Raw genomic sequence first — 14,134 nt, 5'->3', positions numbered from 1 at the left:
ATGAATCCCAAAGGGATGCAAACACTGCTATCTGCCTGATAAATGTTACCAATTTGCTGTTCTAACTCCTTTACTGTTAAGAAATTACAACTGCTGTTATCATTGGGTTGTGTTTTTTTTTTTTAAAAAAAAAAGCAAAACAAAAAAATGTAGGGCTCACTGCAGAACTAATTGTGGCTGTGAGGCATGATGTGAAAACAGGTGTCCTTGAGGTCATAGATTCTTGTTTCTTGTGTTCATTGGGCCAGATGTTGCACTGATTTGTCACTCATAAAGCCACATGTTTTAACTGTAGATGAATAGTAAATTGTTTACCAATAGTGGGGTAGGAGAGCTGGGAAAAAAAATCACTTTTGGCAACTAATGTGCCCCTTTGGTTTCAGATAGTACATGGGTAGACGAGTATAAAAAGCCCGGAACACAAATTTTCACTACTCATTTGAAGGGTTTACTTTGCTCAGAATCAAGCATTAGAGTTAATGCTAAATACATTACTTCTGGTAAATGAGCCACCATAGCTGCTGAGGGCTGTGAACATTTCTGTCCCAGGCTTTTTAGATTTTTCTACCCATGTACTATCAGAAACCAAAGGAGCATATTGGTTGCCAGATGTGAAATATATTGGCATTATTTTCAGCTCTCCTACTCCACAACAAGGGCCAAATGACAATGTTATTCACACTTTTTAAAAGCTTGAAGTGGCCTTTTAAATTTTGTGAAAGAAGCAAACATGGGACCCTGATCCAGATCAGATCCCCTCTTTGGTTTCCATCTGAGAACTGCCCCTTCCTGTATGCAATTTGATCCCAACGGTGCTGTTTACGAGTAGGAAGGGACCAATTTTAATTGGAAAACATGGTGAGAGGGGCTCATATCTGGATCAGGACCCCATGATTACTTTTTCTTCAGAATAAAGGTATTCATTTTCCTCCTCGCCACCTCCTCTCTGGACAAGGAGTTGCTAGCATTGAAAGCTGAGAGCTGTGGGACAGTCTTGCCTCCCCATGGAGTGAAGATTGGGTTGAAGAGTTCCAAATTGTGCAAAAACCTAAGTGCCAACAGGAGGCTGCATCCTGTCCTTCAGACCTTTGCCCACAATGCATGGGCAGAGCAAGGGTTGGGCCAGTGAATGTGGTCCTGTTCTCCCAGTCCATGCAATTATTAATTGGGTGAACTGAATGCCCGAGTAGGGTTTCTCTTGCAGTCCAATCCTATGCAGACTTAGTCAGGCGTAAGCCCATTGATTCCATTGAGTTCTACTAGAAGCTGAAAGCTGCTGTGTTTCTCAAGAGAAATGTAGGAGAGGACAGGCAAAGGGAAATTTGTGTACATAACCAAACACATCCTGCTTAGAGCGGTAGTGGACAGCTTGGTGAGGTATTGCAGCTCATCTGACATCTGGTCTGTTGCATTGTTGATGCTCACTGGGAGGAAGGCAATATCAGTGAGTTCTCTACAAATGTACCACCAGAAGTGCTAGATTGGTTCCACTGCATTTGCAGCAGGACAACTGACTGGAGGCCAGGGGAGTGGCACCACCCCACCATGCTGTGCACTACTAGGCAGAACTTCCCTCAACTCATTTGCTGTTTCCTGGTTCTTGCCAATTACTGACAGTCATAGATACAGTCATTAATTCTTGATCACACCTCCATGATATCCATACTTAGTAGAGAGGGAGGAATCAAACTCTTTCACAGCCTTCAAATCATGCCAGCGCTATGTACTTTACCAGAGTTTCTGGATGTTCTGCCATTTCCACAGGAGATTATTCATTCTGAGGTCATGCAGATCAGAGCATCCTTCGAGACATGGGATTTGTTGACCAGTTAAGGTTCAAGGTCTCCTACAACCTCTTATCTTGTGTTTTTATCTGTGATTTCAAAACTATGGTGTGTTGGATCTCCTATAGGAATGTGTGAAGACATGAACAAACAAAGTGATTGCCCAGCATGTCAGTAAGAGAGAGCGGGGGCAGAGATACATTTGTTTTGGAGGAGGTGTGGGAATGGCTTAACTCTGAGCTCTTGGCTTTGTAATGTCATGCACATAAAAACTTAGGAAGAAGTTTCTATCTTTCCCTCACAGCTGTGGAAGCCTCTCAGATTTTGAGAAGCTTCTTTTTTTGGTACTGTCCATATTTATATAGCACACAAATGTATATGCCACTGTGTAATGCGGGATAACAGAGATTTGTACTGAAACCTTACCATGGAGAAAATAATATAACAAAGGATGTGCCATTTCATTCTTTCCTTCCCCTATAAGAAGTCATATTGTCATGTACATTAATTGCTTCTATTTGAAGTGGTGAATTAAACCTACATGCTGTAAGCCAATTTGGGAGTCATATGTCTCATTTTAAATGAAAGCAGACTCTCGGGACTGATCCTGATTACTCATTATTTTACCCAGGCCTTTCTTCCTCTTTTTACCCAGCCTTAAAATACTGATGACAACTTGATTAATGTGCAGTAGTGTGTGTGCCACTGCCCATACAGTGTAGCGGTGATATGGTATCCAGGTCTTTTTGGCAGGCAGATTGGCTGTGTGGGATGTAGCTTTGGTGGGAGGGTGAAGGGTTAATAAAGTGGCTTTCTTTTAAGCTAGTCACAGAAAATCAATACCACTCGTTGCAGTTGCCATGCTAAAAACCAGTAGCTTTGCGGTAACTTTAACTTCTGTGGAAGGCCAGTTTGTATTGGAAGACTGTGCAGTGGCATGACTTTATATCACAAATGAAAGCTCTCTTAATCCTTAGAAAACCAAGATGTAATACCTCATCATCTTTCAGCAAGCCTAGTGGATATTTACCTTCTCACTGGCTTCTGTAGACCATGTGCTTGCGGAATGGAAATATGCCAATTTTTCCAGTTGTGTTTTTTTTTTAAACCACAGATCAGAAATGATTATGGGGTTGTTGTTTTGAGTCTCAAGTTGCCAGATTTATGATGAAAATGGGGGAAAAAAATATCAGCTTTCACTTAAATGTATAGGAAAGATTTCTAGTTTTCATTTTTTTTCCTTTTGGAGAAAAATGTAAGAAGCTTGAGCACTTATGGGCTGAAGTAGGGGGACAGGCAGCTTTGGAGTGGGGAAGAACATTTAGCACATGATACAGGGATGTAGTGAACTTGCCTGTTACGCAGAATTAGCATCCACATGAATGTGATGGCAGATGTTAAGCCAGGCTTTACAGTGAGCATGTTGCTCTTAGTCAAATTAACCAACTATTTGGAAATTATTATCTCTGGATGTGAAACACCTTTAGTCCACTCCTTAAAAAAGAAGAGATATGGGATGGAAAGCTTTGCAAACATTTTTTGACTAGCAGTAAGCCCCACTAAATTCAGCTGGGCATACATAGAAAAGTGTAGAATCATGGAATCATAGAGTTGGAAGAGACCACAAGGGCCATCCAGTCCAACCCCCTGCCAAGCAGGAAACACCATCAACGCATTCCTGACATATGGCCGCCAAGCCTCCGTTTAAAGACCTCCAAAGAAGGAGACTCCACCACACTCCTTGGCAGCAAATTCCACTGCTGAACAGCTCTTACTGTCAGGAAGTTCTTCCTAATGTTTGGTGGAATCTTCTTCTTAGTGTACATCTGATTGTATCCTTGGTCTTAACAAAAGTAAGATTGCTATCTTTCCATTTGCTTGACCTATGGTTTCCAAGCCTTTAGCATGTTTTGCATATTGCTATAACGATTTCAGTGTCCTTGCCTCTGCAAATAAGAGGACCTGAAACTAAAGTTGCCAGCTCCCCACCAGGGCAATGCTGCCATGCCTTTAACAGCTACACGACAGATAGAAATTCAACAGGTGCTCTTTTTTTTTTTTTTAGGACAAAGGTGCAGTGTCAAGAAAAGCTTTCCCTATTAAAATCATACATGTTATGTAACTGTTAAAAACAGAGGAGCCCTGCTGTGGTGGGGTGGGGAGGTTAAAAGACCAACCAAAACTATTTTTTAAAAAAAAGTAAATTGGAAATTTTGGCAATTCAGTGAGAATTGGATGAGACAAGGCTACCCAATGTATTCGGGTTGCTTACTCTACACAGCAGTTAATGTAATGTCCATTCATACTGTCAAACATAAAAATTACACAACCAACAATTCAGAGCACATGTACAAGCAAAATTGTGTATTTTGCCTTTAGGAAGACAACCTCAGTTGCTTGAACCTTCTTGCTGGCAAACCTAGTACATTCCTGTTACATTCCAGAAAGCTGATATAATTATTCATGTGTCCTTATTTAAAATGGTCATGTCTGCTAACAGCTGCTTCAGCAAACTCTATGACTTACTAGAGATAATTCATTCTAACTATGGATAATTTTTCAGTCAAGGTACACTTCAGCCTCTGTAACTGGAAAAGAATGAATAAAAGAGTTAAATACATAATTTCAGTTGTATATGAGCTCTGAAAAGATGCAAGAGATTTTTTTTTAAAAAAAAACATATTTGTGGAATAGCTGTTAAGAGTAATAAATTGATGTGATATACAATCCCCGCCACCTAGGATTACATGGTGCAGAATTCCAGCTGGTATTAATTGATACAGTACTGTAGTTTAATCGGGGGTGGGAATTCTATTCATTCTTTCAATATTGCATTTCTTCCCCTCCCTTGCTCTCCAAGGAGCCTAAAGTGTAAGCAGCTCCCAAAGCAATCAGTGGAACTGTTATTTCCATTTGTACTAAAAGCTGTAATCTGATTGGCTGGTTAGTTCAAATCAATATTTTGTCATGAAGCCCTCCTGTATTGCCCACTTGCAATGCTGCAATGACAAAAGAAGTCACAAATGACAAAATTATCTGTGGGGTATACCTAGCAGTCTGTTCCTTAAGCCTCTTGCCTTGAGCACTGATTTGGCTTCTACCTATTGCTTACCTATTACCTCCATAGCATGCAGACCTTCTTGACCATTAGGAAGTTTTTTCCCATTGTTCTATCTCTGATTACCGTAGTTCCTCCTTGCCTCAGTTACCTAACGTCCTTCTCCGTTTCCTCAAGCCACCTACCTTCACTTTTGGTTTCTCTTTTGCAGCCCATTTATTACTACCGGTACAGTATGTGCATTTCCTTCTGTCTCTTGCCCCTGGGTTCTCTGGCTGTGTGTACACATCAGTGGCTTAAAACATGTCACGGCAGTTTCCCCACTCCTGCTGCATTTCAAGTCACATTTGTACACTGTTGTATACCTGACAGTGGGCAGGGATGTCTTTACCTGATGTGCATTACCTGATTGGTTTCCCTCCCCTGTAAATACCCCCCTCAATTGATGAGACTATCACCCATGCATGCACAATGACTGTCTCAAATGTGCACACTTCAGGTTAATTGCAAAGTAAATGTGGCTCCTTTCAGATTGAAGCTAGTTGAAGAGAAAGCACATCAAATAGCAGTATTTCTCGAAAGCCCACAGGGTAGTTCTACATTGTAGGCAACAGTTGTGTGTACACTGATACAAAAGCCAGCTGTGGGAGCACACTAGGACAAGAGAAAATTGTAATGTGTATACAGGCTCAGTGTGTCCCAGTCATCAGCTTGGCTCTTAGAGGTTTTAATGCCAAGCAAATGGACATATTTTCCTTCCCTCACAGAATCTGGACTGTCAACTGTTTAGCTCCCTCGGCAAGTCAACATTCCATTCCATCGCATCAGCTAAGCTAATCATTGTCAGAAATTTCAACATCCCAAGCACAATACAATGTTATTTTATATTGAGTAAGGAAACCTGTGATTGAACAATAAAAGCAGCTTGTTTATCAGCCAGAAATCTTAGAAGTATAGTTGTACACAGGTCATTGGTGCAAAATGGTTTCTAGCCTTTTCGAAAATAAAAATTCAAAGCTTAGCTTTTGAAATGGTACAGTTTAAATCAAAATAATTCCACTTTTGGTTGTGTAGTAGTGAATAGAGCACTAAAGATATTGAACTAGGACACAAGGCATTGGGTTGTGTCAGAACTCTAGGACTGATGGTGGGAAAGTATCTTTTGAAGGCAGAGAGCGGGAAGAGAGATTCCGAACAGAATCTTAGATTAGTTAAGGTTCACTGAATGGCTTTGTTGAAAATTCAAGAAGAGCATTTAAATACAGAAGTGCTGATGAAGGTGCAGGGCATCACAGATCTGTTTCCATAGTGATGTTGTTCAAACAGAAGCTTAGAAGTGCATTGAATATATCTTCTATAGAAAATGGCAATCTTGGGGAGGCACTGACATTATTTGTTAGGTCTCCGTGACTGGATGGATTGTAAGGGACCATCTACACTTTCGTTTGTCTCGTGATTTCAAGTCACGGGTCTGATAGGGTTGGGGTTTTTTTGTCCTGGGAAAACCTACTGTTTACTGCTCAATTGGAACAAACATCAATCCGCAACAAACCCATTTTACCTTTGTTCTGATTCATCAGTAAACAGCAGTTTTTCCAGGGAAACTGGTGGGTCAAAAAGCCCCCTCTAGAACCCCTTGACTTGAAATCACAGAATGAAAGAAAGTGTAGATGGGCCCTTGTAGAGTGTTCCCTCAGCCTCCTCTCTTCTCCCCTCTCCTTGGGAGTACTCTGGGCAGCAGCACTGCCACTCCTGGTCTCTGAGCTGCCCCCACCCCGCCCCAAAGAGAGGTGCCTCCTCCCACTGCTCACAGGGGCCTAGGAAGCACCCACTGGCCAACCCCAGAGGCACCCTTCGCCTGGGGAGCTTGTAGCCAGGGCTGCTGCAACCAACAGCTGTGCAAGACTTTGGGAGGCAGAGATGCAAGAAGGCATCAGAGAAGGGAGGGAAGAAAAGAGGGACAGAGGCTAGTGTTGCCTGCGGCACCCTGACCATCATTCAAGGCACCATGGCACACTGGTTGAAAACCACTGCCTTAAGCAATTCCAGACTGGGAAAGATACTTGCTTAAAAGGTTTGTTGAAAGAGGAAGGTCTTCAGTAGGTGCCAAAAGCACAACAGAGATGGTGCTTTTCTGATATTCAAGAAGAGGGAATTCCAAAGGGCAGGTGCAACAACACTAAAGGCCTGGTTCCTACATTGTGTAGAATAGACACCTCATTAAGATGGTATCTGCAGGAGGCCCTCAACCTGCAGAGCACAGGTGATTTATCTTCTCCTTTTCTCCCACCCTTGCAAAATGCTCAAACTAGGAAACTTATTTTGGTAAAAAAATCAAAATCAGTTTGTTGTTGTTGTTGTTTAGTCGTTCAGTCGTGTCTGACTCTTCGTGACCCCGTGGACACCAGGCACTCCTGTCTTCCACTGCCTCCCGCAGTTTGGTCAGACTCATGTTGGTGGCTTCGAGAACACTATCCAACCATCTCGTCCAAAAATCAGTTTTGGGAAACCTTTAAAATATTTGGTTGCTTAAACTTGTCTGAGGTGCTATTCCTAATATTACAAAGTGGTTGTTAACAAAACCCATGCTACTGAATGTAAAATAAAATAAAATAAAAATCAGTTACAAGCAGTAGAAGTGCAATAATTTGTTAACATCCACTCTTCTGGAGAGCTGTGGAACTGTGTCCCATGTAGCAGCAGCAGCAGCAGCAGCAGCAGCAGCAGCAGCAGCAGCAGCAGCAGCAGCAGCAGCAGCAGCAGCAGCAGCAGCAGCAGCTTCCTCACTGGCAAAGCAACTTAGACTCCCATTTCTGTTGTTGTAGTCAATAGGAAACTGGCTTGCTTATGGTCTTGTGCCAATCACAGAGGTTTCAGCTTTATTCACTTCTCCATGATACACTATTTGAGCCCTTCCATTAATGCCTTGATCAGGCTTCCCCTTTGCCAACATCCCCCAATGTGTGGCTTGCCCTCATACAAGCAAGACTGTGCTTTTCCTCTCACGTTACATTAATTGTGTGAGGGAATAACACCCAAATACCAAATAAGGCTGTCGTACCTACCGAAATTGCCTCTTCCACAATATCCACTACTCTGAATGTTGAATTAGATTTATGGGGTTCTGGACTAAATTTAGCTCCTGCGCCAAAGGCAATAACTCCCCGATTTTGTTTCTTAAATTACCTTATAGCTACTTCAGAAGGCAGCTACACTGATGCTTTGGTAATGTGCACAAATTTTTTAATATGCAAGTTAGGTGATTCATTGCCTAAACATTCTGTAAACCATCAACAACCTTGCTTATAGCCTAAACAAAAGGAAATACGGTATCAGGATTTTGCAATGTGGGTCACATCATCATTGAAACAGGGGAGTTTGGTTCTGAAGCAGATTGCTGCTGATCAGTTACTCAGGCTGCTGTTGTGGTGCAGAAAGAGGGAGGTATAGAGTTGTAAGCCATTCAGTGTAGTAGCCAAAACAGGAATGCGGGATAGGAAGGGCCAACTGGATCAGAACAAAGACCTGTCCAGGGTTGGGTAAATGGTGGCCCTCCAGACCATAGCTGCCAAGTTTTCCCTTTTCTCGCGAGGAAGCTTATTCAGCATAAGGGAAAATCCCTGTAAAAAAGGGATAACATGGCAGCTATGCTCCAGACACTGTTGGACTCTGGCTCCCATCAACCCTGCCTTCATGAGAGTACAACTCAACAACATCTAGCACCCCAACTCTGATCTAGTCCATTACAGTATATTGTTTCCTGTTCTACAAAATAGCCAAGAAGACGCTTCCGGGAAGCCCACAATCATGGCCTGAAGGCCTTTGCCCTTGTTGCTTGCCAGTAGTTGGTATTTCCTGCTTCCAAACATGGAGGTTGCATTTAGCTATTACAGCCAATAACTGCTAATAATTCGATTTTCCATGGAATTGCTGAAATCATTCCAAGGCTGTGGTCACCACCACATTTTGTGGCAGTGACTTCCGTACTTTAATTGTGCATGATTGAAATATATATATATGGGGTGGGGGATCTTTCTTGAATATGTTGTCTATTTCCTTGGGTGCCCCTGAATTCAAGTATTATGGGAGAGGGAGAACCTGTTTATTTATTTATTTAAATGCTGTATCTTTCAATCCAAAATAACCAAGGAGTTCTGTCTATTCACTTTCTCCACACCACATTGGTCAGTGTAGGAACTGGCTGTATAAAGGAAGAAATGGCTGAAGGAGTGCAGGATCCTTCTGGGTATACAGTGGTACCTCGCAAGACAAATGCCTCGCACAGCGAAAAACTCACTAGACGAAAGCATCTAGCGATTCTTTGTTGCCTTGTAAGACAAAGCTTTCTATGGCCGCGTCTCGCAAGACATTTTTTTTTTGCCGTCTGCCGTTTGTTTCTGCAAGACAAAAATCTCGCTAGACGAAGCGACCCGCGGAATAAATTATTTTTGTCTTGCGAGGTACCACTGTATTCTCTCATTGAGATGTTTAGACTGGAAGGAACATAGGCACTCTTGTAAGTTTATTAGGGCACTTTATTTCATAAAGTTTAGAGAAGCAGTGCCCTAGCTGTTTTACAAAATCATATGGGGGCAACCTAGACATTTGGCAGAGACCCAAGTCTGGGAATGTGGTTCCCCCCCAAAAAAACATCTAAAATATAATGGGGGGAGGGGGCGGGAGAGTTGCAATTGTGGGAGTAGAAACAGTGAGTGCCCACATCTGTTCCCCTGCACTGCACTTCTCATGCTGTGTTCATAAGTCCTAAGTGCTTCTATTATGAAGTTGTAGGGATTCACCATGCAGAGGAAAAACACATGGGTGGTACCATAAAGATTTTGGGATGTGAGGAGGTGTTAGCTGCTTCCTTTCAGAAGATTATAGGCTAGTGGCTGCATTCTCTTCACATCTGTGCCTGCGCGCTCTGCCTATGAGTGGATGCTCAGAGGATAAGATCTGTCAGTATCAGGAAATACAGACTTAGGTTGCTTTGCTGCAAAACAACAACTCCCTAATAAAACTGTTTAAACATAAACAGTTAAGAAGAAAATAGACTTGGAGCAGATTAATGCACACAGTAAAAGTGAATGTCTAGGGAATGAATGTGGCTTAAGGTGAGTTTGACCCTAAATGTTCACGAACGAATAATTTGCACGTGTACTGGATAGAGCCTATGGTATTAGTTCAGGGAGGGCAATCACTGGCCGGGCGGGTGGGTGGGGAGAGATGGGGAGTGGGGCTAGTTGCATAGAACTTTGATTAAATGTTTCTACTTGAGTCACTCATACATCTCCCACTGGTCCACTTTATACTTTCAAACTCCTGGACGCTGTGTCTAATGCATTCTTTTGTATACTTAAGTTTTGTCTTCTTGCCCAGATTTGGCACTGGCACCACAGGCAGACGGCAGGAAGAGAGAATGAATATATTTTTTCATTTGAAGTGAAGCCACACCAGAAGATGTTATGTTTAGTCTCTGAGCCTCATCAGTGCACTGGAGAAGTTTTCTTCTGTTAGCAAAACACTAGAGATATGAACCACAGTGGAACGGCTGAGAGGTCAAGCAAATGTTCTCATCCCCGCTTTCTTCATTCACTCAGAGGGTAGCTGCTTCTGCCACTGCCAGATTAGGTCTTCAATGAGTGAAGCTAAAAAGGATCATTCTTTTCCGCTATTCAGCCTGGTTCTTCAGGGTGATGGGAAGCTAATCAAAAGTCTAGACTGCCCAAACGTTTTCTGGTGGAATACTAGAATGTAGGTAAATGGCAGGACAGCTTGAAGCAGGGGGTGGATGAAAATCTTCTCCTGAGATACAAAGAGCACTTCAGGTGTAAGACGTTTTCATCATACTAGTTAAGGATTAAAAGCAATAATTATTTTGAGTTTACTAATAAAACCCACAACCCACTTAAACAGTCATAGCAACTCACTTCCTGATCACGATCTACAGATTGGGAATCACCAATATAAAGTATGCATACATTTATGTCCTGCTTTGTTGCTTGTTAGACAACAGGAAAATGAAGTGTAAACAAAATAATACTGAAAACGCAACAAAAAATTGGTGCAGTTGCAAAAGAAAACCAAAGCAACATGATCCAAATAGTCAGAAAACATCTAGAACAATACTCAATTATCACTTATCCCAAAAGCTCTCTGAAAAAACAGTGTCTTCACTACCCTTCTGAACCTAAGCAGTTAGGAAAGCCTGGGTGCCACTACTACGAAGGACCTGCGTCATGTAACCACACACCTTCATTTGGCAGAGGAAAACCGAGCAGGTCATCTGATGTTGACATGTTGCATCTTGCACATTCCCTGTTCACAGAGGAAGAGCTTCTTTGGCATTGCAGCACTCACCTAAGTACCAGTGTATGTGGATTAGAACAATATTTATGCCCATTTTTATCTATGTGCTACCTCTTAATCTTGGATTATCCAGATTAGTGGATCTGTGGACATCCAGATGTTGCTGGACAACCATTTCCATCACCCCTGACAATCGCTCATACCAAGTGGGGCTGTTGGGAGTTGGATTCCAACAGCATCTGGAGGACCACAGATTCCGTGCTCCTAATCTAGATAATAGAAGCAGAATAATAATATGCAGGTGGTGCCTATAGGATATCTCGTGTCACATCTTATAACTAACGGACACACTGATGTCCTGTGCCACATGCTATAACTAATGGACACACAAACATTCATTTTTGTGGTCTTAAATGTGCCTGAAATCTGATTATTTGTGATGATATTCTTGAGGTGGCACTGTATTTCGATTGTGAGAGCATCTGTTTATTTTTTTGCTAGTTAAATACACTAATCTAGTGCCTGCAGTAAAATGCTTTTCGATTAAATTGAAGGGACTGCTTATGCTTATTTATTTGTTTTAATCCTCTGTGCAAAAATCTTAAGTGAGCTACCCTTTTCATGTGTCTGGAATTACAGTAATTGAAGGAATCACTTGTCAGGGGTCCTGTTTCATGCTATTACATCCCTCTAAATTACTATCTTGAAGGATTGCTGCAGCCTAGGAGTTTTCATTCCTTCAAACCAAGCAGCAAGCTTCAGACCTCAATCCTTCTAATTACAGACAAGTAATGGCTTGAGATTATTTGTAATAACCCTAAATTGCTCTGCATTTCTTTAGAAGACTCCACTATTTTATAATATATGTATATTTTGCAGGACAACTGGTTGGTAATTGTGTGTTAAGCTGGAATTCAATTAAGTGACCGTGCACTGTAATAGTTTGAATGGCCTGGGCCAGTTCCAACATTGTTTTTCTCTACTCAAGGCTCAGGAAGTGAGGAAAAAATGGACAGATAAACCACTTTCCTAATGCCAAAATGGGCACACACATAGTCTGACTCTATACTGTACAACTGTATTATTATGTAGAATTCTCCAGTCTTTGGCAACAGAGCATGGGAGGCTGCCATTCCCCCCTCCCTTCAACACACATGCACAAAAGTGCATGTGGAAAAGTGCATGTGGAAAGTGCATGTGGAAAGTTGTGTGTGGGCTTTGCATTCTAGCCGTTATTTAAATATACAGCTAAACCAGGAAAAGTCATAGCTGCCAAGTTTTCCCTTTTCTCGCGAGGAAGCCTATTCAGCATAAGAGAAAATCCCTTAAAATAAGGGATAACTTGGCAGCTATGGGAAAAGTATGTAGTAGTAGTCATATCCAACAATTTATCCAGAAAATTAAATATTTTTGAATGCCTGCCTAAGAAGGAAATATCTCACCTGTCTTCTGCCAAAGTCCTGGCAGGCTTCATTGAGAAGGGAATTTCACAGTTGTGGTTTCATGATAAAAGGTCTAATTTTAAAGCTTAAGCACAAGGGGCAGGTCTTTCCCTATACACCTCAATGGTTTGGGGTAGGGGCATTTTGAAGAATTGGTTTTTAGGTAAAATTTATGCATTGTGACGTGGTGAATGTCCACGAGATCATTTTCAGGCAGAAGGAAAAGGTTTCAGTGTTATTTGTGCTGTACAGCTGCAGGTCTACTGCTTTTACAACCCAAGTATTCTAAAATGTGTTCTCAATTACCTTGTGCATATTTTAAAAGAATTAAATTTCCATCAAAGAGTTTTACATACTGTTTGATGTTACTGTGTCTAAAGATCCAGATCAGAATAAAGATAATTTTGACTGTGTTCATATTGTTCCATTCCAAAATATAAGCTTCCTTTTGTCTGGATTGTGGCTTTCAAAGGAGTTTGGTTGGTCTTTTTCATGTTGTGACCTCTGACATCTCTAGTGGATGTGAACTGAAGATCTAGGTCTGAAACAACATGACTGTGGTGTGGCTTGTGTGGGGTCTGCAGATGCTTTTGCGTATCTTGGTGTTCTGCAAGTTTTATAGCTCTGGAGTTCAAGAGAAAATATTGCCTCAGCAAGTGGAATTGCTTTGGATTTCTAAAGAGGTTTCTTAGCACCAATAAGCAATACTGACCACCCTTGGTGGGTGTGATGTACATGTCAGAAGCTTCTCTACAAGGCAGAAATACACCTGCCTATGAATGGCTTGAGACAGACAGCCTTCATTGAGGTTAGTTGTATAACTGACACCAAGGGGCTTCTCATGACAAGTTAGTGTGGAAAGGCCTCCCTGGAATGTTTGAGAACTTTTGCACTAGTGCAAGCAGCCAACACTTACAGCTCTTAAAACAGGACATTTCATGCTCCACTTCCTAGAATACCCCAATTGTGGGCTTGATCTGATGTTTCTGTTAAAGTTATGATTGTTAAGCACCAGGAATCATGAAGAAGCAATAATTTGCTGAGTTCTTAAACTATCTTAATACATGTTACAGGTAGGTAGTCGTGTTGGTCTGAGTCGAAGCAAAATAAAAAAAATTCCTTCAGTAGCACCTTAAAGACCAACTAAGTTTTTTTTTTTGGTATGAGCTTTCGTGTGCATGCACACTTCTTCAGATACACTTGAAACAGAAGAGTCAGACCCTTATGTATATACAGAGGGTGGTGGGGGTGGGTGGGAATGGGTGATGGGCTGATGGGAGTGGTAAACCTGTAGATGGCTGTTAACGACTGATGATGACTGCAATTGGTCCTGCGGGCAACATCATTACTCGGGCAATATCATTACCCGGACAACACCATTACTGGCCCCAACAACATCCAACATACCATCTCAGGACTATTTAATTGCTCATCTTCTAACATTGTGTATGCCATCAAATGCCAACAGTGCCCTTCAGCTCTCTATATTGGACAAACAGGCCAAACCCTACGCCAAAGGATAAATGGACATAAATCTGACA

The 14,134-nt window shown here is 41.8% G+C and overlaps 1 protein-coding gene across 3 annotated transcripts in view; it reads left to right on the top strand.

Moving 5' to 3' along the window:
• The window catches only part of MYLK (myosin light chain kinase), a 185,879-nt gene that overhangs the window by 8,659 nt on the left and 163,086 nt on the right, over positions 1–14,134 (top strand). The window lies entirely within an intron of this gene.

This window comes from Zootoca vivipara, chromosome 1, assembly GCF_963506605.1.
Source record: "Zootoca vivipara chromosome 1, rZooViv1.1, whole genome shotgun sequence".
NCBI lineage: Eukaryota > Metazoa > Chordata > Lepidosauria > Squamata > Lacertidae > Zootoca > Zootoca vivipara.
Note: the sequence above shows the minus strand (reverse complement) of the source record. Positions and strands in the feature narration are given on the sequence as shown.